This window comes from Mobula hypostoma, chromosome 6 (assembly GCF_963921235.1).
Source record: "Mobula hypostoma chromosome 6, sMobHyp1.1, whole genome shotgun sequence".
Taxonomy (NCBI): domain Eukaryota; kingdom Metazoa; phylum Chordata; class Chondrichthyes; order Myliobatiformes; family Myliobatidae; genus Mobula; species Mobula hypostoma.
In genome coordinates, this window is record NC_086102.1 from 93334533 (window position 1) to 93361961 (window position 27429).

The 27429-nt window shown below is 40.9% G+C and overlaps 1 protein-coding gene across 2 annotated transcripts in view; it reads left to right on the top strand.

Annotated features, from left to right (window-relative positions):
- The first annotated feature begins 1888 nt into the window (after positions 1-1888).
- The window catches only part of mcf2la (mcf.2 cell line derived transforming sequence-like a), a 307378-nt gene continuing 281837 nt past the window's right edge, over positions 1889-27429 (top strand). The window contains exons 1-2 of one of the 2 annotated variants that reach the window (XM_063051229.1): positions 1889-1930; positions 13625-13920. The gene's annotated coding sequence lies outside the window, so the exon portion shown is untranslated. Of the gene's footprint in view, positions 1931-12875; positions 12942-13624; positions 13921-27429 lie in introns of those variants that run through there. The other variant, XM_063051230.1, reaches the window with a different exon arrangement.

Here is a 27429-nt window from a genome sequence, read left to right on the forward strand (position 1 = left end):
TATTGTCTGCTAGCTTGATTTCATTTTTCATCTTTTCCCACCTAATGACTCTTACAGTTACTTTCTGTAGGTTTTTTGAAAACTTCCCAATCTTCTGTCTTATCACTAATTTTTGCATTGTTGTATGCCCTCTCTTTTGCTTTTACATTAGCTTTGATTTCCCTCGCCAGCCTCTGTTGTACTATTTTGCCATTTGAGTATTTCTTTGTTTTCAGAACACATCTATCCAGTACAGCTGATCCCTGGTAGGCTCGACGACAAACTGCTGTGAACAGCCATATCATGGGCATTCAACAATCTCACCCTCTTGAAGTCCATTACCAACCTGATTTTTCTGATTGACCTGCATGTTGAAATTATGATTATCATAACATTACCCTTTTGATATGCCTTTTCTATATTGCGTTGTAAACAGTGGTCTACATCTCAGCTACTGTTGGGAGGCCTGTATGTAACTGTCATCAGGGTCCTTTTACCCTTGAAGTTTCTTAACTCAATCCACAAGGATTCAGCACCTTCCAATCCAATGTCACATCTTTCTACTGATTTGATGCCATTCTTTACCAGCAGATCAATGCTACCCCGTCTGCCTACCCTCCTATCCCTCCAATAAAACATGTACCTTGGACATTCAGCTCCCAACTTCAACCATCCTTCAGCCACGACTCAGTGATGGCCACAACACCATACCTGACAATCTGTAATAGTGAAACAAGATCACCTACCTTATTTGTTATACTCCATGCACTGAGATACAACACTTTGAGTACTGGATTTGCTGCCCTTTTTGATTCTGCATCCCTAATGCACGGATACTCACCCTGCTGGCTGTAATTATGTCCTATCATCTGCCTGTCCTTCCTGACAGTCTGAATGCATGCTATCTTTACTTTTTTACCATCCGATCTATCTTGAGTCCCTTCACTCCAGTTCCCACCCCCCAGCCAAATTTGTTTAAACCCTCCCCAACAGCTCTAACAAACTTGCCTGCAAGAATATTGGTCCCCCTTGGGTGCAGGTACAACCTGTCGCTTTTGTATTGGTCATACCTCTCCCAGAAGAGATCCCAATGATCCAAGCATCTGAAGCCCTGCCCCCTGCACCAGCTTCTCTGCCACACACTTAACTGCCAAGTCATCCTGTTTCTACCCTCACTGGTGTGTGGCACAGGCAGCAATCCAGAAATTACTACCTGGAGGTCCGGCTTCTCAGCTTCCCACCTAGCTGAGACGAAAAAAGATACTTCAGTGAAGTAAGGGAAATTACAGTGAGAGGAGTTGGCTAAAGTCAAAAGGAATGAGGGGAAAAGGGATGCAGGGTAGACACTAGGCTGCTTACAAAGCAGAATGAAGGTTCAGGGTGGTTGCCAAGACTGGTGGATGATTCCTGGGACCTTGACTGATCACTCACAATATCAACATTTAAAGATCACAATAAATTTGGGCTTGTGGTTAATTCTGAAAAGTATAAAAAATACAGATACAAGCCTTTAATGCAAGAATGTGCATATGGTAATGGTGTAGAAAAATCTGGGATGCAGATTCACAAATCATTAGGGTAGGTGGCAAAACCATAAAAAAGGGCAAGGAAAGCACTGGGGTTCATTTCTAGGGGATGAGTTAAATGTAAGGATGTTGTATTGACCTTGTACATTTTGTTGAATCACACTGATGTATGAGGTTTTGGTTTCATTCTACAGGAGGATATTGAGGCAGTGGAGAAAGAACAAAGATAACTATAAGGATGATACCAAAATTGAGGGGTTGCGACTGTCAAAAAAGACTGATTGTGATGGGCTGTTTTGTCTGGTTCTAAAAAAACTCACCTTTGCAATGAACGACCCCTCTACCACCCCCTCCCTCCACTCTTCCAGACCTTCCCAGATGAACAGAAAGGAACACGTTCTGTCAGGCTTTCCAGCGCAGCTGAGGTAGGATGGGCCTTTTAAGCAGTGAAGGAATAGCCTTCATTCCCTGCTACTTAGGCCAGCACCATTTGTGAAAGACATCTTATTTTATAGTGCTGATAGTTATGCTTGTGTGCTGAACAGTGAACTTTACTCCATTTTCTCAGCGGCAGCTGTGTGTACATGATATTCACACAGATAGCTATGCTTGGGTTTTAGATAAATGCGTATTAAAACAATGCAGGGAAGGTTTTACTTGAGGGGAGTTCAAAACGGAATAATTTAGTAAATTAGAAATCCACAAACAACTCCATTTCTCTGGAATGAGGAACACAGTTATGAAATAGTTCAGAAAAATAATCTAAGTACATTTAAGGGAAGTTAGTTTACAACATGAGTAAGTAATGAAGATTTTCAATAGGATAAGGTTTAATATGAAAAACCTCTATGCTTCAAGACTATATAAGAACATTTTCAAACCGCTGCCTGTCCGTGATCCTTCAGTCATCACAACACTCTTGTAACTGGCAATCAACTCCCTCATTTTACTTTCTCCACATTACAAACAAACCTTTATTTCCTGAAATGCAAAGGACTCAGAAGAGCACAAAGGAGACAAAATTGGAATGTTGGTGTATGATGATAGCTGACTGAATTTCATCAAGCCCAAAGAGAGCTTGTTCTCTTCTGCAGAAACACAGGGAAGCGGAGATGGGCACTGGCATCTTTCAGCCACAACCTTCGCACTTCTTCCTGTATCCTGCCCACTTCACATGCCCAACAAGGAAAGTTTTCAAAGCCAACCCTGACACTAATCTCTGTGTTAGAATGCTTTCTTAGATCGCAGCCCAGCACTCAATCTGCAAGGTTCACTGTGCTAAATTCCCTCTTGATGTATATCATCGCCATCAGCATCATGTGCAGTATCAAGTGACATTGGTGATCATGAGCATCCATCTATCTTTAATCTGCTCTTCAAAACCTTTGCTTGTCCATCTCTTCATGTCGAGGGATCATTGCCTGTGGGGAAGACCCTCTTCCCACTGTTGTCCTTATTCTTTTCTCTACCCATGACCATGATTGCTCTTTGCAAATTTTTCTACAGAAGTGGTTTGCCATTGCCTTCTTTGGGGCAGTGTCTTTACAAGATGGTGACCCCAGCCATCATCAATACTCTTTAGAGATTGGCTTAAGTGGTCGCATAACCAGGACGAGTGATATGCACCAGCTGCTCATATGACCACCCATCACCTGCCTCCATGACTTCACATGACCCTGATCAGGGGGCTAAGCAGGTGCTACACTGTGCCCAAGGGTGACTTGCAAACTAGTGGAGGGAAGGGACACCTTACACGATGATGACTATCAGTCTTGGTGAAATCCGTATCAAAAAAATTCTTGAGGTGTGAGCTGTTTTCCTGTATTATGCAAGGGCACATACTTAAACAATTCAGACTTGATGGGATCTGTATTAACTACTCAGATGTTTCTACCAGCTAAGGTGAAGCAACTTGTTTGCTCAGTGAATTTACCTCTCTAAATATTTTAACTATGTTCTTCTGTCTGCACGTTTTGTCATGTGACTCCTTCCTTTTAGCTAAAATTAAGTAAATGACTCTGCATTTAACTTACTGCTAACATTGCTAAACTTGTTTCCTGTGTTCTATTCTCTGTTATTAGTGCTGGTCAATTCGACTGTACCTCTTCCTATAGATGCTGCCTGGCCTGCTGTGTTCACCAGCATCCTTTATGTGTGTTGCTTGAAATTCCAGTATCTGCAGATTTCCTCATGTTTGCGTTATTGGATGTACAGTTTCTTTTGCCCAAGTGCTTAACATGGGGCTTCTTTTGGTGACTTCCTATCTGTCTGATTCTTTCTAGGGTTTTGGCCATGTCCAGATGCATGTTACCTCTGAGATATTCACCTCTGTCTTTCCATTGCTACCTCATTGGAAAGCACACCCTGATCCTTCGCCACAAGCAAACTGTACAACACCTCCATTTTCTTGTAAAGTGTGTAAACATTCTCTGAATTCACTCTCAATAGTTTTGCAACAGTACACCTGACCGAATTGTCCAAAGTTGGGTTAGTTATAGCACTGAAATGTCCTTAATCAAGGTTACATAAGATGTCCTCTGTGACAGCCAAACAACGCTCTCCTACAGAATCTCAGTTATTGTTCACTGTTCTCATCTGGTTTGTCCATAGCTCTTCCTTTTATTTACTTATGTTATGACCACTTGGAGATACCAATTCATGCAAGGTCAACATATACATATGTCGATGACACACAGTGGTAATCTTCTTTATTATCCCTCTATTATCCTATATTGTCAAAGCACATGTTCAACATTCAAAGTTCAAAAGTTGTAAATTTCTCCAGTTAGAACCTGACAAGACCAAATCCTCCTTTGTTGCAATCTTTGAAATTACTGTGCTTGTTTAATGGTGTCAAGTGTGGCATAAATTCTTGGTCCCACTCCCACACAGATCAATTGGTCCTTGTCCTCCTGTACTTTCCAATTTCTCAATGCAATTTTGAGACATAGCACCTCATCTTCACTTTGGGCACATTGCAGCCTTCTGGACTCAGTATTGAATTCTAGAACTTGATTTATCTGTCTATATTTGTCATCCAGCTGTGACATTCAGTCAACTTGTTTGTTTCTCTAATCCTTTTTTTCCTTTGTTTCATATGGGAGCGAGGACCTGTCTAGACTGACTGCCAGGCATGTCTTCCTGATCTGCATTTCATAACTTCTTCATTCTTTTACCCATCAAAAAAAACTACAGCTGCCGAAAATCCAAAATAAGAATAGAAAATGCTGGAAATACTCAAAAGGTCAGGCTGCATCTGTCTGTTTTTTTTTGCATTAAGACCTTGGTGTTTTTTTGTTCTCTCGTTACTGTTTTGTATATTTTATGTATAATTTATGTTCTGTGTACTCCCTGCACCTATGTGTCTGTGATACTGCTGCAAGCAGGTTTTTTCACTGTATCTATCTGCACATGACAATAAAGTCGACTTGACAAACTGGATTTATTTCCTGCATTCTATGATCTTTTGTCAATGATCTCACTCTCTAACTGCTTCCATTCATTATTGACCAGAGAGCCTTATTTGCAGCTTATCCCCATGACCATTCCAGTTTAATCTTGCCAGAGACATCCCCACCCCCTCCAACCACTTACCCTGCAGTTTAACGAGTTTCTTTTATCTTCTGCAACACACATCAAAGTTGCTGGTGAACGCAGCAGGCCAGGCAGCATCTCTAGGAAGAGGTACAGCTGACGTTTTGGGCCGAGACCCTTCGTCAGGACTAACTGAAAGAACAGCTAGTAAGAGATTTGAAAGTGGGAGGGGAGGGGGAGATCCAAAATGATAGGAAGACAGGAGGGGGGGGGAATGGAGCCAAGAGCTGGACAGGTGATTGGCAAAAGGGATACGAGAGGATCGTGGGACAGGAGGCCCAGGGAGAAAGAAAGGGGGAGGGGGGGAAACCAGAGGATGGGCAAGGGGTATAGTCAGAGGGACAGAGGGAGAAAAAGGAGAGAGAGAGAAAGAAACGTAACAACAGGAATTCTGCAGATGCTGGAAATTCAAGCAACACACATCAAAGTTGCTGGTAAACGCAGCAGGCCAGGCAGCATCTATATAGATGCTGCCCGGCCTGCTGCGTTTACCAGCAACTTTGATGTGTGTTGTGAGAGAAAGAATGTGTGTATATAAATAAATAACGGATGGGGTATGAGGGGGAGGTAGGGCATTAGTGGAAGCTTGAGAAGTCAATGTTCATGCCATCAGGTTGGAGGCTACCCAGACGGAATATAAGGTGTTGTTCCTCCAACCTGAGTATGGCTTCATCTTGACAGTAGAGGAGGCCATGCATAGACATGTCCAGAATGGGAATGGGACGTGGAATTAAACTGTGTGGCCACTGGGAGATCCTGCTTTCTCTACCAGTTCTGTTGAATGGTCTTGAGTCTGAATCATTAACTTTAATTCTGTTCCCACAGATGTGACCTGACCTGCTCAGTATTCACATCAAGTGTGTATTGGAGAGTTGGAGAGTGTGGATGAATGGAGCTTTCAGACAAAAGCTGCAGTGGAGGATGAGAGTATTCAGCACTGCCATCCTGTGGTCAGAGTTGGACATGTCACTTTCATTGGCTGTTCAACAGGCATCGTATCTGCGAAGAAAGAATGAGGATGTTTTCTCTCCAGAGTGATGGCCTAATAGATGCCTTTAAAATGATTAAGGGAGCCCATAGATTAAAATTATTGTATGAGAGAAAGTGTAAAACTTGGGTATATAAGAAATAGTAATAATTATAGCGGGGAATTCAGGAGAAACTTATTTTCTGAATACTGCTTTCCACAATACATAGTTTGGCAAAAATAGTAAAAGGGAAGAAAAATAGTAAAGAGTAGTAAATGGGAAATAGAAATGAAGGCGAAAGCAGTACTGGAAAGGTCAGATGAAAAAAAGTGTGTGTTTAGCAGAAACCTTGGGACTGACTGGCCTGTTTTTGGAGTTTTAATTGGATATAATAATGAAAAGTCAATTAAGCCTCTGTTCCTATCACACAAGCAGATTTAGAATAGAATTCTTAGTGGAATGTCAAAATGTGCTAGATATTAAATCTTTTGGAGTTTTGCAAGGTAATTTTGAAAAAAATGAACCACTCTCTTACATACTTTGCTGACGTCTTGTTTTCCTATCTAATTGTATTCCCATTTCACCTCTACCTATTTGCTTCCTTCTCAAGTCCCTGTTTTCATTAGGACATCAATGTTATTCCCTTCACTTAACAACCCCCCCCCCCACCCACAATGAATATAACTCTGGTTCTCCTTTGTGAAGCATTAACTACCTATCCATTTCCACTTGCTTCTCCCAAAGGATAGAGGCAATTGATAGAAGTGGAATTCCTGAATTGTTATTAACCCTCATTTTACCACCTTTTCCTATCCCTTCTCCACAATATTTGACAAACTTTAAAACATTAATTTAAATAAGAACGAGGAAATTCTATTTATCATTGGTTCCTTCTGCCTCTGCCAGGCTGGGTCAGTTAGACCCAAACCAATTCGAGTATCCCGGAGATGGGGTAAAAGGTATACAAGCACAACAAAGTAACTCAAACCTAATTTATTGCCATAAAATAGAAAGCACAGATAAACCACACAGAATGCTATGTAGTAAGTTATAAAGATTTCAGGGCTCCCAATTCTTATTCACCACTTGATTGTTCTGTTGTCGGGGAACTCCGAATTCCAACTCACTTGTGAAACTACCCTGGGTCCTAGGCACTGATCACAATTCCTGGTCTAGGCGAAGTGCAAAATCAGGGAAATGTTCCCCAATAAAAGCAAGTTTCACACCTGTAGGGAGATACACAGAGACAGAGAAGCACTTTGATCTTTTGTTCTCATGCTATTAATTCAGCCTGATTTATTTCATTCAAATAACATGTGTTCATTAATACAGCTTTCAGCATACTCTTGTGAATCCATTAGATACTTATCCATCACTCCTTATCCATCAGTCCACCAATGTTTTGGATATAATATTTCTTTAGTTACAAAAGAACATTAATATTACATATAAGTGATAAGCCCTAAATCCAAAAAAGAAACCTTCAAGCCAATTTGACAGACACTAAAGAAGAATCCAAAGGCTATCAACAAACATTAGGCATTAACAAACTTAGTGTTTCACTTGTACAGACACTCTACATGCTGGGAATCAAATTAAAGCGGCTAGGTGTGAGGAGGTTAGTTCACAACAGAGGGATGGGAACCAGTGCAGAGAGACAGAGGGGTGTAAAGTGAGCGTAGAAGCAAAAAGTACAAAGGGGAAAAGTAAAAGTGGCAGGCCGACAAATCCAGGGCAAGCATTAAAAAGGGCTAAGAGAGTTGTAAAAGAGCGCCTGAAGGCTTTATGTGTCAATGCAAGGAGCATTCGTAATAAGGTGGATGAATTGAAAGTGCAGATTGTTATTAATGATTATGATATAGTTGGGATCACAGAGACATGGCTCCAGGGTGACCAGGGATGGGAGCTCAACGTTCAGGGATATTCAATATTCAGGAGGGATAGACATGAAGGAAGGGGAGGTGGGGTGGCGTTGCTGGTTAAAAAAGAGATTAACGCAATAGAAAGGAAGGACATAAGCCGGGAAGATGTGGAATCGATATGGGTAGAGCTGCGTAACACTAAGGGGCAGAAGACGCTGGTGGGAGTTGTGTACAGGCCACCTAACAGTAGTAGAGAGGTCGGAGATGGTATTAAACAGGAAATTAGAAATGTGTGCAATAAAGGAACAGCAGTTATAATGGGTGACTTCAATCTACATGTAGACTGGGTGAACCAAATTGGTAAAGGAGCTGAGGAAGAGGATTTCTTGGAATGTATGCGGGATGGTTTTTTGAACCAACATGTCGAGGAACCGACTAGAGAGCAGGCTATTCTGGACTGGGTTTTGAGCAATGAGGAAGGGTTAATTAGCGATCTTGTCGTGAGAGGCCCCTTGGGTAAGAGTGACCATAATATGGTGGAATTCTTCATTAACATGGAGAGTGACGTAGTTAATTCAGAAACAAAGGTTCTGAACTTAAAGAGGGGTAACTTTGAAGGTATGAGACGTGAATTAGCTAAGATAGACTGGCAAATGACACTTCAAGGATTGACGGTGGATATGCAATGGCAGGCATTTAAAGGTTGCATGGATGAACTACAACAATTGTTCATCCCAGTTTGGCAAAAGAATAAATCAAGGAAGGTAGTGCACCCGTGGCTGACAAGAGAAATTAGGGATAGTATCAATTCCAAAGAAGTAGCATACAAATTAGCCAGAGAAAGTGGCTCACCTGAGGACTGGGAGAAATTCAGAGTTCAGCAGAGGAGGACAAAGGGCTTAATTAGGAAGGGGAAAAAAGATTATGAGAGAAAACTGGCAGAGAACATAAAAACGGACTGTAAAAGCTTTTATAGATATGTAAAAAGGAAAAGACTGATAAAGACAAATGTAGGTCCCCTGCAAACAGAAACAGGTGAATTGATTATGGGGAGCAAGGACATGGCAGACCAATTGAATAATTACTTTGGTTCTGTCTTCACTAAGGAGGACATAAATAATCTTCCAGAAATAGTAAGGGACAGAGGGTCCAGTGAGATGGAGGAACTGAGCGAAATACATGTTAGTAGGGAAGTGGTGTTAGGTAAATTGAAGGGATTGAAGGCAGATAAATCCCCAGGGCCAGATGGTCTGCATCCCAGAGTGCTTAAGGAAGTGGCCCAAGAAATAGTGGATGCATTAGTGATAATTTTTCAAAACTCGTTAGATTCTGGACTAGTTCCTGAGGATTGGAGGGTGGCTAATGTAACCCCACTTTTTAAAAAAGGAGGGAGAGAGAAACCGGGGAATTATAGGCCGGTTAGCCTAACGTCGGTGGTGGGGAAACTGCTGGAGTCAGTTATCAAGGATGTGATAACAGCACATTTGGAAAGCGGTGAAATGATCGGACAAAGTCAGCATGGATTTGTGAAAGGAAAATCATGTCTGACGAATCTCATAGAATTTTTTGAGGATGTAACTAGTAGAGTGGATAGGGGAGAACCAGTGGATGTGGTATATTTGGATTTTCAAAAGGCTTTTGACAAGGTCCCACACAGGAGATTAGTGTGCAAACTTAAAGCACACGGTATTGGGGGTAAGGTATTGGTGTGGGTGGAGAATTGGTTAGCAGACAGGAAGCAAAGAGTGGGAATAAATGGGACCTTTTCAGAATGGCAGGCGGTGACTAGTGGGGTACCGCAAGGCTCAGTGCTGGGACCCCAGTTGTTTACAATATATATTAATGACTTGGATGAGGGAATTAAATGCAGCATCTCCAAGTTTGCGGATGACACGAAGCTGGGTGGCAGTGTTAGCAGTGAGGAGGATGCTAAGAGGATGCAGGGTGACTTGGATAGGTTGGGTGAGTGGGCAAACTCATGGCAGATGCAATTTAATGTGGATAAATGTGAAGTTATCCACTTTGGTGGCAAAAATAGGAAAACAGATTATTATCTGAATGGTGGCCGATTAGGAAAAGGGGAGGTGCAACGAGACCTGGGTGTCATTATACACCAGTCATTGAAAGTGGGCATGCAGGTACAGCAGGCGGTGAAAAAGGCGAACGGTATGCTGGCATTTATAGCGAGAGGATTCGAGTACAGGAGCAGGGAGGTACTACTGCAGTTGTACAAGGCCTTGGTGAGACCACACCTGGAGTATTGTGTGCAGTTTTGGTCCCCTAATCTGAGGAAAGACATCCTTGCCATAGAGGGAGTACAAAGAAGGTTCACCAGATTGATTCCTGGGATGGCAGGTCTTTCATATGAAGAAAGACTGGATGAACTGGGCTTGTACTCGTTGGAATTTAGAAGATTGAGGGGGGATCTGATTGAAACGTATAAGATCCTAAAGGGATTGGACAGGCTAGATGCGGGAAGATTGTTCCCGATGTTGGGGAGGTCTAGAACGAGGGGTCACAGTTTGAGGATAGAGGGGAAGCCTTTTAGGACCGAGGTTAGGAAAAACTTCTTCACACAGAGAGTGGTGAATCTGTGGAATTCTCTGCCACAGCAAACTGTTGAGGCCAGTTCATTAGCTATGTTTAAAAGGAAGTTAGATATGGCCCTTGTGGCTACAGGGGTCAGGGGGTATGGAGGGAAGGCTGGGTTCTGAGTTGGATGATCAGCCATGATCATAATAAATGGCGGTGCAGGCTCGAAGGGCCGAATGGCCTACTCCTGCACCTATTTTCTATGGTTCTATGTTTCTATGCTGCGAGCTCACAAAGAGTTATATTGTCATTTTGACTGTTCTGACATTCATTCAATGTTTTACAAAATTTAATATACTGTAATGCTATTATCCTCTCCCTCTCCCTTGTGTAAATATCACCAACAATTTGTCCTGATCCAGCCACTTGAATGCTACGGTCAAGAAAGTACACAATTGCTCAGAACATTGAAGGAATTTAGCACATCCTCAATGAGCCTTACCGATTTCAACACTGAAAGCATCCTATTAGCTTCGCATGCAAACTGAAAAGAACAAAATAAGTCACCCAAGATGCAAAGTTAAAGGTAAAGACCATAAAACAATACTGCTTGTAGCCCTGGACAACATCCAATGGGGAATCTGACACAGGTCAGTCAGATGACCTTGAGCCAACGAAATGGAAATATGGAAATATCAGGGATTGATCTAATAAGAGAAGGATTTGGGAACACAGCCAGTGACAACTCTCCAGAAACCAACTATTGCAAATGTGGAGGACTTCATGTTGGAAATGTGGAAATCACATCAGGACCATGAGGAATGGCTGGACAGAGTAGATTTTTTCTGTGTAATATAAATAGCGAGGCCTTGCAGATCAGGGTATTTGATAAGAATAAAGAAAGTCTGAGCCAATATGATCACCAGGGAGAAATGGACAAAGAGTCATGGCCTGAAATGTTGGCTCTTTATTTCTCTCTATAGATGCTGAGTTCCTCCAGCATTGTGCGAGTGTTACTCTAGAAATGGATGATTCCGGTACAGACAACAAAAATGAATTACCTACAAGTTAGAGAATTTGTTATTGAGGCTCATAGGGAAGATGAGCTGTTGCATCTCTTACAATTGTATTGGAAAGTGCAATTAGACGAGGACCAGTTATTATTTTATTATTTAGTGGTGCAGTGCAGAACAGGCACTTCTGGCCAAACAGGCTACACAGCTCAGCAATCCGCCTATTTAACTATAGCCTAATCACAAGATTATTTACAATTTACGATGGCACGGTTGTTTGGGATGGAGGAGCGTGGTTAAGGCCAACCAGTGCAAGCCTGAGGAGCGTCATTTATTTGGGCATGTTGAAGCCTTCCAACTGAATATCCCTTCTCATTGCTTATGTCCCTTTTCACCCTCCTAACTTGCCACCCAGTGCTCTTTTCCTCCCTTCATCCTTCCTTCCTTGCTGACCCTCAACCTGTTTCCCTGCTGTTATCTCCTGCCATCTCCCTTATTTGCCATTCCCAGATGCCTTTCTCTGTCCCTGCCTTTCATGTTTCTTATCTGTTCTATTCATTACCCTGGATCAGTTTGTAGAGGTGGGGCACAGTGTACCACTATACTGTGGACTTAGTATATATGTGACACTAAAATTCTTTCCCCCTACCTTGTGTGGCTTTTTAGCAGATCTGTGAAGCACTCAGAGATGCCTTGCAATGTTGCAGAAAGATCTGAAAAAGTATTGAGAAAGATATGATTACAATGCTTTAGCTTCAATTAAAAATCTATTGTGGCCAAGTCAAGGATCTATTTTCTATATTTCTTCTGCTGTTTCCATGTTTGTCACAGGTTGCTGATCTTGTGATATCTTTAACGTTAATCTTGAAGAACTTGACCATTGTCTTTAATCCATAGATTGTTTTACTGACTTTGGATAAGTGCAGTAAGCATAATGGGAAAAGACTTGGTCTGGGAGATCAGCATCTGTTACACAGTAAATATCCTGTGGGTCTTCCTAAATCAAGTGAAATCTGTTTTGTTACATCTTGCTGTGGGACTACAGTCATAAACTTCCTGTTGTAATTGGTGTCACAGGAGAGTTGAGTAATTGCAAGACAGAGTCTTTCTAGTAATATGATTTTTACAAATTTCTCATCAAAATGAAAACCATTAAATATATCTAATTAGAATCATACTGGCAGCTGATGACATATAATTAACCTTCAGCTTCTACATCTAACCAGCCTTCTGTAAAAGACTGAAAACCTTTTTATACACTTTTGCATAGTTCGTTTCTCACCGTCCCTCCCTCCCGGTTTATTTTGATGACATGACCTTTTAACCTGTTCCAAATCAGGAGGTGTGATTTCTGAAGCTTCAGTTGACTGCTAACATGGAATGAAAATTGGTGTATCCCAACTCACTTGATGTATTACAAGAGTTGTATGACGATGACTGCTGACAGAGAGAAGTCATTGTTCCGTGGTAAGAAAGGGAAATAGACCTGAATCAGCAATATACTGAAGTGCAGTTCCATGCTGATTTGCGCAGTTAAGTATATGTCTGTCCTCTAGTGGTGCACCGTTCCTGGAACACTGCTGAGAGTTGGCTGCTGCTGCAGTGATGAGTCATGGTAAGTGGAAATAAATAACAGACTCAAAATCTTTTAATGATGCACAAATACTGGTAAACAAGATGCCAACCTCTCAGCAGGGACTGTTATTTTATTTCTATTTATTTGCAAATCAGATATTGCTTATTTGTACATATAATATTTCCATTTGATTAATATCTGTAAATTCACTAAATCTTACTGAGGTCGAAACTTTGTGTAAGTGTGATCTATACAGAAGAATTTTAATGTTAACATTAACCAAAAGGACAAGAAACCAAAGCAGATTTTTTAAATGATAAACTGCAGAGAAAGATAAATATTCACTTCTGGAATGTAGTGAACTCTGACACCACCAAGAGAAGAATTTTTATATTATTGAAGGACAAATGAATTGTCTCCATTGACAGATATCCTATTAGGTTGCTTGAAATACGCATAGCATTAGAGAAGTCAATGTGGTTATCTGCTGTGCAGGGCTGTTGTTTGCTTGCAGGAAGATTTACACTAATCGCACCAGTTGTTCAGGATTTATTCTACCTTTCTTTTACTGCAGATTTGGCCTTGAAAGCTGCCTTCTATTTGGATTATTTCAGAAGATGTTTGTTGCTGCTGGTCAGACTTTAATAATACAGATGAAGAACATTTAATAAAGAGCTTTCACAAATGTTTCCTGGGGGAGCTCGTAGTTTGAACTGTGTACTTTGAACAAAGGTGCAAATCTTGTTTCAAGAAATATCACGGCAATTTATCCGTTATCGTTTGGCTTTATCCTTTCTAAAGTGACCGCGGCAGTGCTCATCTCACTTTCAAAGACAAATTCAGAGGGACACAACAAAGGAAGGTTGTCTGGTGAGCTCTTCATTCAATTTATATTGTCTGGATTAACATTAATTGTTTGTCTGTGATTTCTCTGTCCTCTTGTCCCAATCATAGTCTTTTTAGTATCTAATATCTGTGTGATTGAGTTTGATTTTTAAATATTGCAGTTACACCAGTGTTCCCCACTACAAGCTCCTTTGGTCGTCCCAGAATGAGGATCAGGTTTATTCTCACTAACGTACTGTACTGTATGAAGTTTGTTGTTGTTGTGCAGCAGTACAGTGCAATACATAAAGAAAACATAAATTACAATAAGAAATATGAAAAGTAGTGCAAAAGAAAGCAAAATAATGACAATCCAAAGAAAATCTAGTCCAATGTGGGTTTCATGCAGTTAATAGAATGTCGACATCATTACAAGCGTGGATCCAAACAGCAGATGGGGCTCGTCAGCTGTGGTTGGCAGCTCATCTAAGAGATGGGAAACTCTGATCTCAAACCTCTGCTGCTTTGCAGCTATAACCACTCATGTGGAAGGCTTCAGGAATATACCCCAAGAAAAATCCCTAGCTGGAGTCCCTAAGGCAGTCCCATGTTGAGTTCAATGTTGACTGGTAACTCCTGCCACGCCGCTGGTGCCAAACTATATCGGTCTATGCCGATCCTTTGGATCCATCAGCTGCGTGGACAGGGGGAGCCTGCTATACGGGCAACAGCTTGCTTTCCACATTGTACTGCCAGGTTTGCGTATCACGTGGACAGCTGGGACGCAACATCCACGGTTAACTTCGGCCGACGAAGGGCCTCAAGGCGGCGTTAACCCCTTTGTTGCAGCAGGATTGAAATTTCAGGTAAAAGCATTTATGACACTAACATACATATCACTTTAATAAGCTACATGTATTTAATAAAGCGGATAATTTTTTTACACAATTTTTGCATTTTATTTGTAGATCATGAAAATGTTAAGCACCAAGACATCACAGGAAATGCAGTAACAACAAATTAACATGGACAATATTACAATGTTCCAATTTTAAAATTCTGGCCTATGATGATGGCTTAAGACAGTTTGTGCTATTGTTCTCAGGTGTGCAGCAATAATGTAGCTATGAACTTACAAAAATATATACGGATCTACCTTTATATGAGTATTGACTTTTGTTTTTTTAACGCAGACTCTGAAACAGAACTAGAGCCAATAGTCAAATTTGGCTGAAATATTGATCATTTCTGATACCCAAAACATTTGTAATTGTGTTGTAATACTGTAATAGTACAAAGGGATGTGATTGCTAAAGCTGTTAATTACAAAAATATGTATGATATCTAAAATGACTTTTAGTCAAAAAACCTGAAGGTTAATGAGGAGAGAAACAAAGATATTGGAGTTCATGTACACAAAGTGTTAAATTTAATGACAAGATTTAAGAAATCCATTAAAATCAGCTAAGCAGGATTTATTTTCTATAATGGAAGTAGAGCCCTTATGTTAAACCTGCATTGAGCCTTGATCAGATTTCATAGGGAACACTGAATGCCTTTATCATTGACAGGTTATAAATGGAATATGGATACAAATATAATTCATAAGGATGAAATCAGAAATGCAAAATTGTAGCTAAAGGAAGATGATCAATAGCTTGAGTCTGATTTCTCTTGAAAAGAGAAGGCTTGAGAGGTGATCTGAGAGAAATGTTTAAGGTTATTTATTTTAATGGCCGGTACAGAGAAAATGATTCCTCTTTTGGAGAGAAAATACCAGAGGCATTATTATATGTAAGTCTTCAATAAAAATTCCCGAGAAACTTCCTTATTTAGAGCCTGGTGCAAATGTGTAACTTGGAATCCCTGTCGGTGGCTGACGAAAATAGACAGAAAATAAACACAAATAAATATCAAAAGTTTGAGGTAAAAGGGAGTGAGGTTTTTGATGATGAGGGCTGGAAAAGCTCAAGAGGGCTTGAATTAAAAATAAAATCTGGCATGGACTGGTTCATATGCATCAGTCATATACTCCATGCAATTTAAATGAATGTTTAAAGAAGAGTTCTTAAACGGACTTGGAAATCAATGTGGCTATATGAAGTTCTAGATGTTGTATGCTGTGATAATTTCATAATTCAGCTTTCAATGTAGAAGTACACTTTATAGAGCTGAGATCTCAGCATTGCCATATACTTGGAATGCTAACTCAGTCTGAAGAACCTTTGCTTCATGAACATCTGAAAGACTGTGCTTAGAAACTTTATATCTGTATGTTAGAACAAACACTGCAGAAATATCCAAGTGGAAGGTGAAATCAATGCAATATGTACTGTGTGTATGTGTGTGTGTGTGTGTGTGTGTGTGTGTGTGTGTGTTTGTGTGTGTGTCTGCCTGTCTGTCTGTGGGTTCAAGTACAAGAGCCATTTATTCACTAACATGATTGCAATTGGTGGGTAGGAAATTCATTTCGCAGCACTTACATCACTGCAGTGGGTACTGCAGTGGGAATGTTTACTGTACTATCATTATAGCTTTTATTATAAAGATGTGAGCACCATCATGTTGTGTAGATGTGGCCTAGAAGTTACATATCAAAGTGCTTATTATTTCAATGTTAAATGATTAAAGATAATATCTGGAGAGAAATATGATGACATCCATTTCTGTTTCACTTGTGTCTGGAAATTCAGCTTACTGCTTCTGAACTGGTACTGGTAGCAGCACATGCAGTGACTTCATTTCCTTTGCTGTTCTTGTTTTGCATTATTGAAAGGAATCTTTGACCATGTTGTCTGGGCAATTGGGCTATTGCAGGACAAACCAGATCTTCCTCCTCTGACCTCTTTGGTTTCAGTCAGTTCTCCTGATGTGTCCTTCTCTACAAAACCAAGCACAGACTAGGTGACCTCTTTGCTGAACACTTGCACTCTGTTCTCAATGACCATCTTAAGCTCTCAGTTACAAGCCGTTTTAACTCCTCCAGATTCCTGTGCTGATTTGTATGTTCTCGGCCTCCAACGCTGCCAGGGTGAGACCGTAAAACAGCATCTCATATACTGCCTCTGCAGCCCAATGGCGTGAACACTGAATTCTCCAATTTCTGGTAACCTACTTCCCACTGTTCTTTTCTCTGATCTCCTGATCCCCATATTCTTTCACAGAACCTCCCATTTTTCCAACCAACCCCTGGATCCCAAAGTCCCTGCTGCCAGTTTCTTTCCCCTCCCTCACCTGGTTCCACCTACCTATTACTCACACATTCAACCCACTGGGTCCCATATCCTCCTCCCCCTACAATTCTCATCTGTTTACTTGGTTCCAGTCAAACACCCTCTTTGCTTATCATATCCATAAACCACAGCCATTTGTTGTTTCTGCAATCTCAGCCCCTGTCACTCCTTCCACCCCACCCTCCCCCTCCCGGCAGCATTTGCCCGACCCCTCCTCACCCGATGCACTTTCTGCCTTCCCAGCCGCTCTGAGCACACAACGCACAAAATAGGGCTAGACTGTTAGTTGGCATGGAAAATATATTCATTGGAAAATAACTGTGCGAAATTCATTTATGCTCCAGGTCACTCAGCTTCCCCGCAATCCTGTAGCTGAGTTTGTCAGAACCTTTAACAAGCTCTTACTTGCTTTATATGCTTCACTCTTTTCTAGTTGCAAAATAAACTGACTGCTAGCACCTGAATCTCTCATGATGGGTTTGAATTCATGGGTCACTGGTTCCGGTATTGGAGAAGGAGACAGCTATTCCAATGGGAGGGGCTCCACCTGAACCATGCTAAAACCCAGGCCCTGGCGAATTGCATGATGAGGACATGGGTAGAGCTTTAGACTAAGTAGTATGGGGAGAGTTTAACAGTTTGGAAATGTATGGATAAAGTAAAAGGGAAGGAGCATGTAGGATAGGTTTCTGAACTCTGAAGGATAAATAATCAAGATAAGAGAGGGATAAAAATTTAATTTCAGTTAAAATGGAGACAACATTGAAAAGAAGGGTGATGAATGCAAGACTGAAGAAGATATATTTGAATACACAGTATAGGAAATACAGTGGATGATTTTTTTAAACACAGTAATAAATTGGCAGGTATGACATTGTGGGCATCACAGAGCTGTGGTTGAAAGACTCTCACAGATGGGAGCTTAACATCCAAGGATAACATTATATCAAAAGGACAGGCAGGTAGGCAGAAGGGGTGGGGTGGCTCTCTTGGTAAAAGATGTAGTCAAATCCTTAGTAAGAGATGACAGGATTGAAAGATGTAGAATCTTTGTGGGCAGAGTTAAGAAACTACAAGGGTAACAAGACCCTGATGGAGTAATGTACAGGCCCCTGTACTGTGGCCAGGATGTAGGGTAGAAATCTCAATGGGAAATAGAAAAGGCATGTAAAAAGAGGTCATAGGAGATTTCAATATGCAAGTAGATTCTGAAGATCAGGTCAGAGATGGATCCCAAGAAAAGGAATTTGTGGAATGCCTATGAGATGGCTTTTTGAAGAAGTTTGGCCCACTAGAGAAAAGACAATTCTGCATTGGATGTTGTGTAATGAACCAGATTTGATTAGGGAGCTGAAGGTAAAGGAATCCTTAGGAAGAAGTGATCATAATTTGATAGATGTCACCCTGCAGTTTGAGATGGAGAAGTGAAAATCAGATGTATCAGTATCATTGTCGAGTGAAGGGTGATGACAGAAGCATGAAAGAGGAGTTGGCCAAAGTTTTTGGAAGGGGACACAAGCAAGGATGCCAGTTGAACAGCAGTAGCTGAAATTCCTGGGAATACTGTAATTAGAAAGACACCTGATTAAATCATCTCAAAGAAGAAGCAGCATTCCAAAGGGAGGACAAAACAACCATGACTGAGAAGTAAAGTCAAAGACAGTATAAAAACAAAAGAGAGGGCATATAATAGAATAAAAATTAGTGAGAAGCTAGAGGATTGAGAATTTTTTAAAAAACCAAGACAACAAAAAAAGCAATAAGAAGAGAAAAGATGAAATGTGAATGTCAGCTAGTCAATAATATAAAAGAGTGTACCAAAAGATTTTTCAGATATAGAATGTGTAAAAGAGAGGTAAGAGTGGACATTGGACCACTAGAAATGGAGAAGTGTTAATGAGGAGCAAAGAATGAACCAAGTAACTATTTTGCATCGGTCTTCACTGTGAAGTCACAAGCAAAATTCCAGAAATTCAAGAACGTCAGGGGACAGAAATGAGTGTAGTTACTAAACTAAGGAGAAGATGGTTGGGAAGTTGAAAAGTCTGAAGGTAGATAAGTCACCTTGACCAGGTGGACTACATTCCAGGGTTCTGAAAGAGTTGGCTGAAGAGATTGTAGAAGTCTTAGTAATAATCCTTCAATAATCACTATATTCTGGAATGGTCCCAGAGGAATGAAAGATTGCTTAAGAAAGAAGGGAGGCAAAAGACAGGAAATTATAGGCCGGTTAGCCTGTCATCAGTAATTGGTAGGATATTGGAATCCACTATTAAGGATGAGGTTCGGGGTGCTCATAGGCTAATGTCATGGCTTCCTTCAGGGGAAATCAGGCTTGAGAAATCTTTTCGAATTCTATGAGGAAATAACAGGCAGGATAGAGAAAGGAGAGTCGATGGATATTGCTTACCAGCATTTTCAAAAGGCCTTTGACAAGATGCCGCACATGTGGCTGCTAAACAAGATAAGAGCCCATGGTATCACAGGAACAATACTGACATGAATAGAAGATTGGCTAACTGACAGAAAGCAAGGAGTGGGAATAAAGGGAGCCTTTTCTGGTTGGCTGCCTGTGACTAGTAATGTTCTGCAGGGGTCAGTGTTGGATCTGCTACTTTTTAACACTATATATTAATGATCTGGATGACAGAATTGACTGCTTTCTGACTAAGTTTATGGATGGTACAAGGATAGGCGGAGGACAGGTAGTGTTGAGGAAGAAGGGAATCTGCAGAAGAACTTGAACAGATTGGGAGAATGGGCAAAGACATGGCAGATGGAATGTAGTGTAGGGGAGTGTATGGTCATGGACTTTTGTGGAAGGAATGAAGGTGTAGACTAGTTTCTAAATGGGGAGCAAATTTGGTAATGGGAGGTCCAAAGGGACTTGGGAGTCCTAATGCAGGATTCCTGAAAAGATTACTTGCTGGTTGATTTAGTAGAAAGGAAGGCAAATGCAATATTAGCAAACAAGAGAAAATCTGCAGATGCTGGAAATCCAAGCAACACACAAAATGCTGACAGAACTCAGCTGGCCAGGCACCGTCCATGGAAAAAAGTGCAGACGACATTTTGGGCAATAAGAATATAAAAAGAGTTCAAAAAGAGAACAAAATTGTGAAGTAGTATTCATGGGTTCACGGACTGTTCAGAAATCTGATGGCAGGGGGCAAGAAGGTGTTCCTAAAACATTGAGTTTGTGTCTTCAGGCTCCTGTGCTTCCATATTGATGGTAGTAATGAGAGGAAGTGATGGGGGTCCTCTGTGATATTGTACCACTCTGTGGTGGTGGGGAGTCTCGTGACCATGATGGATGATATTACATCACTCTATGGTGGTGGGGAGTCTCGTGACCGTGATGGATGATATTACATCACTTCGTGGTGGTGGGGAGGCTGGTGACCGTGATAGAGCTGACTGAGTCTACAACCCTACCCGCTGCAGCTTTTTATGATCATGTCCATACCAGAAAGTGGTGGAACCAGTCAGAATGTTCTCGACTGTACATCAGTTAAAATTTGCTAGAATCTTTGGTGACATATCAAATCTCCTCAAACTCCTAATGAAATATAGCTGATGACATGCCTTCTTTGTAATTGTATCAATATGTTGGGTCCAGGATAGATCTCTAGAGATGTTTGTTTGTTTGTTTATTTATTTATTTATTGAGATACAGTGCAGAATAGACCCTTCTGGCCCTTTGAACCGTGCCACCCAACAATCCCCTGAATACATCTGAACTCCAATCACGGGACAATTTACAATGACCAATTAATTTATCAACCAGTATGGTTTTGGACTGTTGGAGGAAACTGGAGCATCTGGAGGAAACCCATGTGGTCATGGGAAGAACGTATAAACTCCTGACAAGTAGCGATAGGAATTGAACCCAGGTCACCTGTACTGTACAGCGTTGTGCTAACCACAATGCTACTGTAACATCCAGGAAGCCATATCTAAGAAAGAATGTGCTGGGATTAGTGGAGGTCCAGAGGAGGTTTACGACAATGATCCCAGGAATGCAAGTGTTAACATAGGAGAAGTGTTTGATGGTTCTGGGCTTGCAGTTGGTGGAGTTTAGGAGAATGAGTGGAATCTCATTGAAACCTACTGAATAGGCTTAGATAGAGTGGAAGTAGAGAAGATGTTTCTAATAGATGGAATGTGTAACACCAGAGGGCACAGCCTCAGAATAGAAGGATGTCTCTTTAGAACAGAGCTGAGGAGGGATTTCTTTGGCCAGAGGATGGTGAATGTATGGAATTTATTGCTACAGGCAGTAAAATAGGTTTGAGAAGGAAAATAAATCAGCCATGGTTGAATGGCAGAGCAGACCTGCTAGGTGGAATGGTGTAATTCTATTCCTAATATTAACCTACTGAAGTCAACATTCGATTCATTACAGCAATGTACCTGACAGATTATACACACTTCAGCTACTATGCTTTGGCCCTGAGCAATGAAATAGACTGCTTCATGACTGACTGGGACTCATCATCTCCCTTTTACTCCGTCACCTCTTTACATGCTTGAAAATATTTGATAACACCATGTTTGTTGAACCCCCTCTTCCATGTCCAGCTTTGTGACATTCATAGCAATTAAAATCTAATCACATTTGCTGGAATAGGTGCTGGAAATAAGAATGAATGGTGACCTCATTGAAACCTATGGAATGTTAAAAGGCCTTACTAGAGGATGTGGAGAGTACCTTTCTGTAGTGGGGAAGAATCTAGGGCTGGAGGGCACAGCCGCAGATCTAGAATGAAGATGAGAAGAAATTTCTTTAGCCGGAATGTGGTAAATCTGTGGAATTCAATGCCACAGGTGGCTGTAGAGGCCAGCTCATTGGGTATATTTAAGGCAGATTTTGATAGGTTCTTGATTAGTCAGGGAGTGAAAGAGTAGGGGGAGAAGACAGGAGAAGGGAGCTGAAAGGGAAAATGGATCAGCCATGATGAAACCGTGGAGTGGACTTGATGGGCCAAATGGCTAATTTTGTTCCTATCTCTTGTGTTCTTATATTTGGAACTTCTCCAGTTACTCCTCTGAGTTTAACATTAACATTTTTTATTTAGTTCCCAGAGCAATACATGATAAAATTCTCTTAGCTTGCCTAATTATTGTAACTGCATCCAAGCCTTTAATAAATTCTGCACTATGATATCCAGATCCCTCTGCATTGCAGAGCTGTTGAATCTCTCACTATTTAGATGATCCTTTTATATTATCTCTGACAGGATGAACAGTTTCACATTTTCCCAATTCGTGTTCCATTTGCCAGATCTTTTTCCACTGACAGAACATATACGTATATTTGTAGTCACAACTTATTTCCCTATTTCCCCTTGTGCCATCAGCTTATTTGCAGGCATACATTTGGTGCTTTTAAACAAGTCACTTGTGTGAACTGTAAAATGCTGAGGCACCCGCCAGCAGTAATCCCTGAGGAATACTTCTTGTTTTGTTTTGTCAATCTGGAAAAACACCATTTAAGGCTGTCCTTTGTTTCCTGATAGCTAACCAATCTTCTATCCATGATAATATATTACCACCTATTGGATGAACTTTTATTTTCCGCAGTAACCATTGGTAAGGCATCTTATCAAATGTCTAGTATATTACTGGTACTCCTTTGTTACTTTTTCCAAAATATTCAAATAGGTCAAACTGAATTTTCCTTTTACAAAGCTATGTTTATAGTACCAAGACTTTTTTTCTTTAGTATCAATAGTATTGACTTCTAATAAATGTTGACAGAAGCTATTTGGCTCTGCAGTTTCCTGCTTTCAGTCTCCTTCCAACAAAGAGGTGATGTCAAGTCTCTTGAAGTATGAAGATGGATAAATTCCCAAGTTATTGAAGAGGAAAGAATAGAGATTGCATGGGCCTTGACAGAGGTCTTTGTAGCCTCTTTAGCCATACTGAGGTCCTTGAGGACTGGAGGAGAGCCTTTGTTTTTTCTCTGTTTAAAAAGGCCAGTAGAAACAAATCAGGGAATTATGGGCTGATAACACTTACTTCAGTGTAAGGGAATTTATTGAGAAAAATCCTTAAGAATAGAGTCTACTTGCATTTGGAAATGTATAAAGTTATTTAGGATTGTTGGCATGACTTTGTGTGGGAGAAGTTGTCTTACTGACTAGACTGAAATTTATTGAGGAGGTGATGAAGAAGATTGATAAAGGTAGAGCAGTGGGTTTTCTGTGTGTCATGTATACAGTGCCTATAAAAAGTATTCAGCCCTTGGAAGTTTTCATGTTTTATTATTTTACAATATTGAATCACAGTGAATTTAATTTGTTTTTTTTTTGACACTGATCAACAGAAAAAGACTCTTTGGTGTCAAAGTGAAAACAGATCTCTACAAAGTGATCTCAAACCAGTGTATTATGCCTGGAGACTGCAATCGGATGATGGAGGATTTGGCTAGTGTAGACTGGGAACACAGGCTATATGGTGGGACAGTTGAGGAACAGTGGAAGACTTTCAAAGAGATTTTTCATGGTGCTCAAATAAAGTATATTCCAGTTAAAAGCAAGGACAGTAAGGGTGGGAAGAGCCAGCCTTGGATAACTAAGGAAATAAAATAAGGCATCAAACTAAAAGCTTGTGCATACAGAGCCACCAAGAGTAGTGGGAAACTGGAAGACTGGGAAAACTTTAAAAAGCAACAAAGTACCACTGAGCGAGCAATAAAGAAAGGGAAGATAGATTATGAAAATAAACTAGCACAAAATATAAAAACAGATAGTAAAAGTTTTGATAATTCTATAAAGTGGAAAAGGGTGGCTAAAGTGAATGTAGGTCCCTTGGAGGACAAGAAGGGGGAGTTGACATTAGATAATGAGGAAATGGCAGAGGCTTGGAATGACAATTTTGTGTTAGTCTTCATAACGGAGGAATGCCTAACCTGCCAAAGAGAGATGTTATGGATGCTATGGGGGGGCGGGGGGGGGGGGGAAGGACCTCAATATAATAGCTATCACTAATATCACTAAAGAGGCAGTGCTGAGCAGACTTGTGGCCCTGAAGATAGACAAGTCCCCTGCTCCTGATGGAATGCATACCAGGGTACTGAAAGAACTGTCGGAAGTTATAGTAGAGGCCTTGGTGATGATTTAGCAAATTTCTCTGGACCCTGGGCAGGTCCTGGCTGATTGGAAGACAGCAAATATCACACCTCTGTTCATAAAAGGATGTAGGCAAAAGGCAGGTAACTACAGACCAGTTAGTTTAACATCTGTAGTTGGGAAAATGCTTGAAGCTATCATTAAAGAAGAAATAGTGAGGTATCTGGAAAGAAATGGATCCAACAGGCAAATGCAGAATGGATTCAGCAAAGGCAGATCCTGTTTGACAAACTTACTGGAGTTCTGGAGGATAAAATGAGTGCAGTGGATAGAGGGAACAAATGGACATTATTTACTTGTATTTCCAGAAGGCACTTGATAAGGTGCCACATAAAAGATAAAAGATATAAGATAAGGATGCATGGAGTTTGGGGGTGATGTATGTGTTACTCTGGTTGGAAATCAGTGGTGAGTGGTGTACCGTAGGGGTCGGCAAATGTTCACGATATACATTACCGATCTGGAAAAGGAGGGCAGAGTGTAGTGTATCTACGTTTGCTGATGATACTAAATTGAGTGGAAAAGCAAATTATGCAGAAGATACGAGTGTTTGCAGAGTGATACAGATAGGTTAAGTAAGTGGGCAAGGGTCTGGCAGGTGGAGTACAATATGCAGAGGGACTTGGGAGTGCTTGTGCATGCATCACAGAAGTTTGGTTTGTGGGTGCAGCAGGCTATCAAGAAGGCAAATGGAATGTTGGCCTTCAATGCTAGAGGGATTGAATTTAAGAGCAGGGAGGTTATGCTGCAGCTGTACAGGGTACTTGTGAGGCCACACCTGGAGTACTGTATACATTTCTGGGCTCCTTACTTGAAGAAGGATATACTGGCTTTGGAGGTGGTGCAGAGGAGGTTCACCAGGTTGATTCCAGAGATGAGGGGCTTAGACTATGAGGAGAGATTGAGTCGCCTGGGACTGTACTCGCTGGAATTCAGAAGAATGAGAGGAGATCGTATAGAAACATATAAAATTATGAAAGGGATAGATAAGATAGAGGCAGGAAAGTTATTTCCACTGGTAAGTGAGACTAGAACTAGGGCACATAGCCTCAGGATTCAGGGGAGTAGATTTAAGACGGAGATGAAGAGGAACTACTTTTCCCAGAGAGTGGTGAATTGATGGAATTCTCTGCTCAATAAAACAGTGGAGGTTACCTCAGTAAATATATTTAAGACAAGGTTGGATAGATTTTTGCATAGAAGGGGAATTAAGGGTTATGGGGAAAAGGCAGATAGGTGGAGATGAGTCCACGGTCAGATCAGCCATGATCTTATTGAATGGTGGAGCAGGCTTGACGGGCCAGATGGCCTACTCCTGCTCCTATTTCTTAAGTTCTTATGTTCTTAAATCCTGGAGGAAAACTTCATGCAGTCTGCAAGAGAACTGCGACTTGGGAGAAGATTTGTTTTCCAGCAAGATGATGACCCCAAGTATAAAGCCAAATCTACACAGCAATGTCTTACAAACAATAAAGCGAATCTCTTGCAGTGGCCAAGACAAAGTCCAGACCTCAATCCAATTGAAAATTTGTGGCTGGACTTGAGAAGGGCTGTTCACTCACAATCTCTTTGCAAACAGAATTTAAGCAGTTTTGTAAGCAAGGATAGGGGAAAATTGCAGCGTCCAGATATTCAAAGCTGATAGAGACCTGTGCACACAGACTCAAGGCTGTAATTGCTGCCAAAGGTGCATCTACGAAATACTTACTAGAAGGGGGTGAACATTAACGCAATCAATTATCTTATGTTTTATATTTTAAACAACATGAAAACTTCCAAAGGGGGTGGTGAATATTTCTTATAGGCAATATCTATATACAGGCACTATTAAAATTGGCTTAGTTGTAGAAGATGGAGTGCAGTAGTGGAGGGGTGTTATTCTGACTAGATCCCTATCATTAGTGGTGTTCTGCTGGAACCTCTGTTATTTATGATCTAAGTATATACATGGGGTGAAAATGTATGTGGGTTGATTAGCAAGTTTGCAGAGGCCACAAAAATTGGTGCAGGCGTGGATAGTGAAGATAGAAACGGTTGATGGAGTTTAATCCAAACAAGCCAAATGTGAGAGGAAATTATACAGTGAATAGTAGGACCCTTAGGCACATTAATGAGCTGGGGCAGCTTGAGCTACAAGTTGACACTGCCTGGAAAATGGTGGTAAAGAAGTGTACAGCATACTTGACTTCATTGGTCAGGGTGTTGAGTATAAAATTCAGCAAGTCATGTTTGGAGTATCTTGTTGTTACACTACAGGAAGGAGATGGAGATTTTGGGAAGGGTGCAGAAAAAGAGAATGAGCTATAAGAGGTTGGACAAATTTAAATTGTTTTCTCTGGAGCATCAGAGGCTGAAGGCAGTCTGATAGAATTACATAAATGTATATGAAGCAAAGAAAGGTGAAGAGTCACTGAGGAAGTTTAAAGGAGATTTACTAGGCAAGCTTTTTTTTATACACAGAGTAGCAAGTGCCTAGGGCATGGTACCAGGGGTAGTGTGGAAACAGACACACTTAAGAGGCATTAAGATGGGCACATGAACGGGCCGGGAATGTAAGGATGTAGACCACATGCAGGTAAACTTTCAGTTTAAATTGTCATCTGAAAGTTTAAAATCTCATTGTGGTCAACACAGACATTATGGGCTGCAGGATCTGTTCCTATGTTCTGTGTTCCTGTATTGAATAAAGGAGTTACATTTATTACTTTCCAACCTACTGTTCTGACTCTTGTCAATTTATTGTACATGTGGTTTTATAATTAACAGAATCAGATTTTACTTTGTTCACCAGCAATGCTGACATTAATTGTCCATCCTTGATTGAATCACTATGTGATGTTTGCATTGACTCCTTTCACTGCCAGTGCATAGAGGCTGGTATACGTAGCAGCCACATTGCAGCGAGCTAGTAGGCTGATTTTAGCTACATCGCTCAGCCTGTGACCTCTGCTGAGAAGAGTCGAGTGGAGCAAGATGTCAAATTTACAATGCCGAATCTTGGTTTCATTTTAATTCACTCATGGTCCTGATATGACTATCACTATTGTTCTTTCTATTGTTGAACTGCCAACATTTCCTAGTATTTTTGATGTGGCAGATATCTTCTTGGAAACCATCAACAAAACAACTCTCAGGATTCTGGAAATGAACTAACTGCTTCTTAGGGCAGCAGGATTTGGACAATAAGT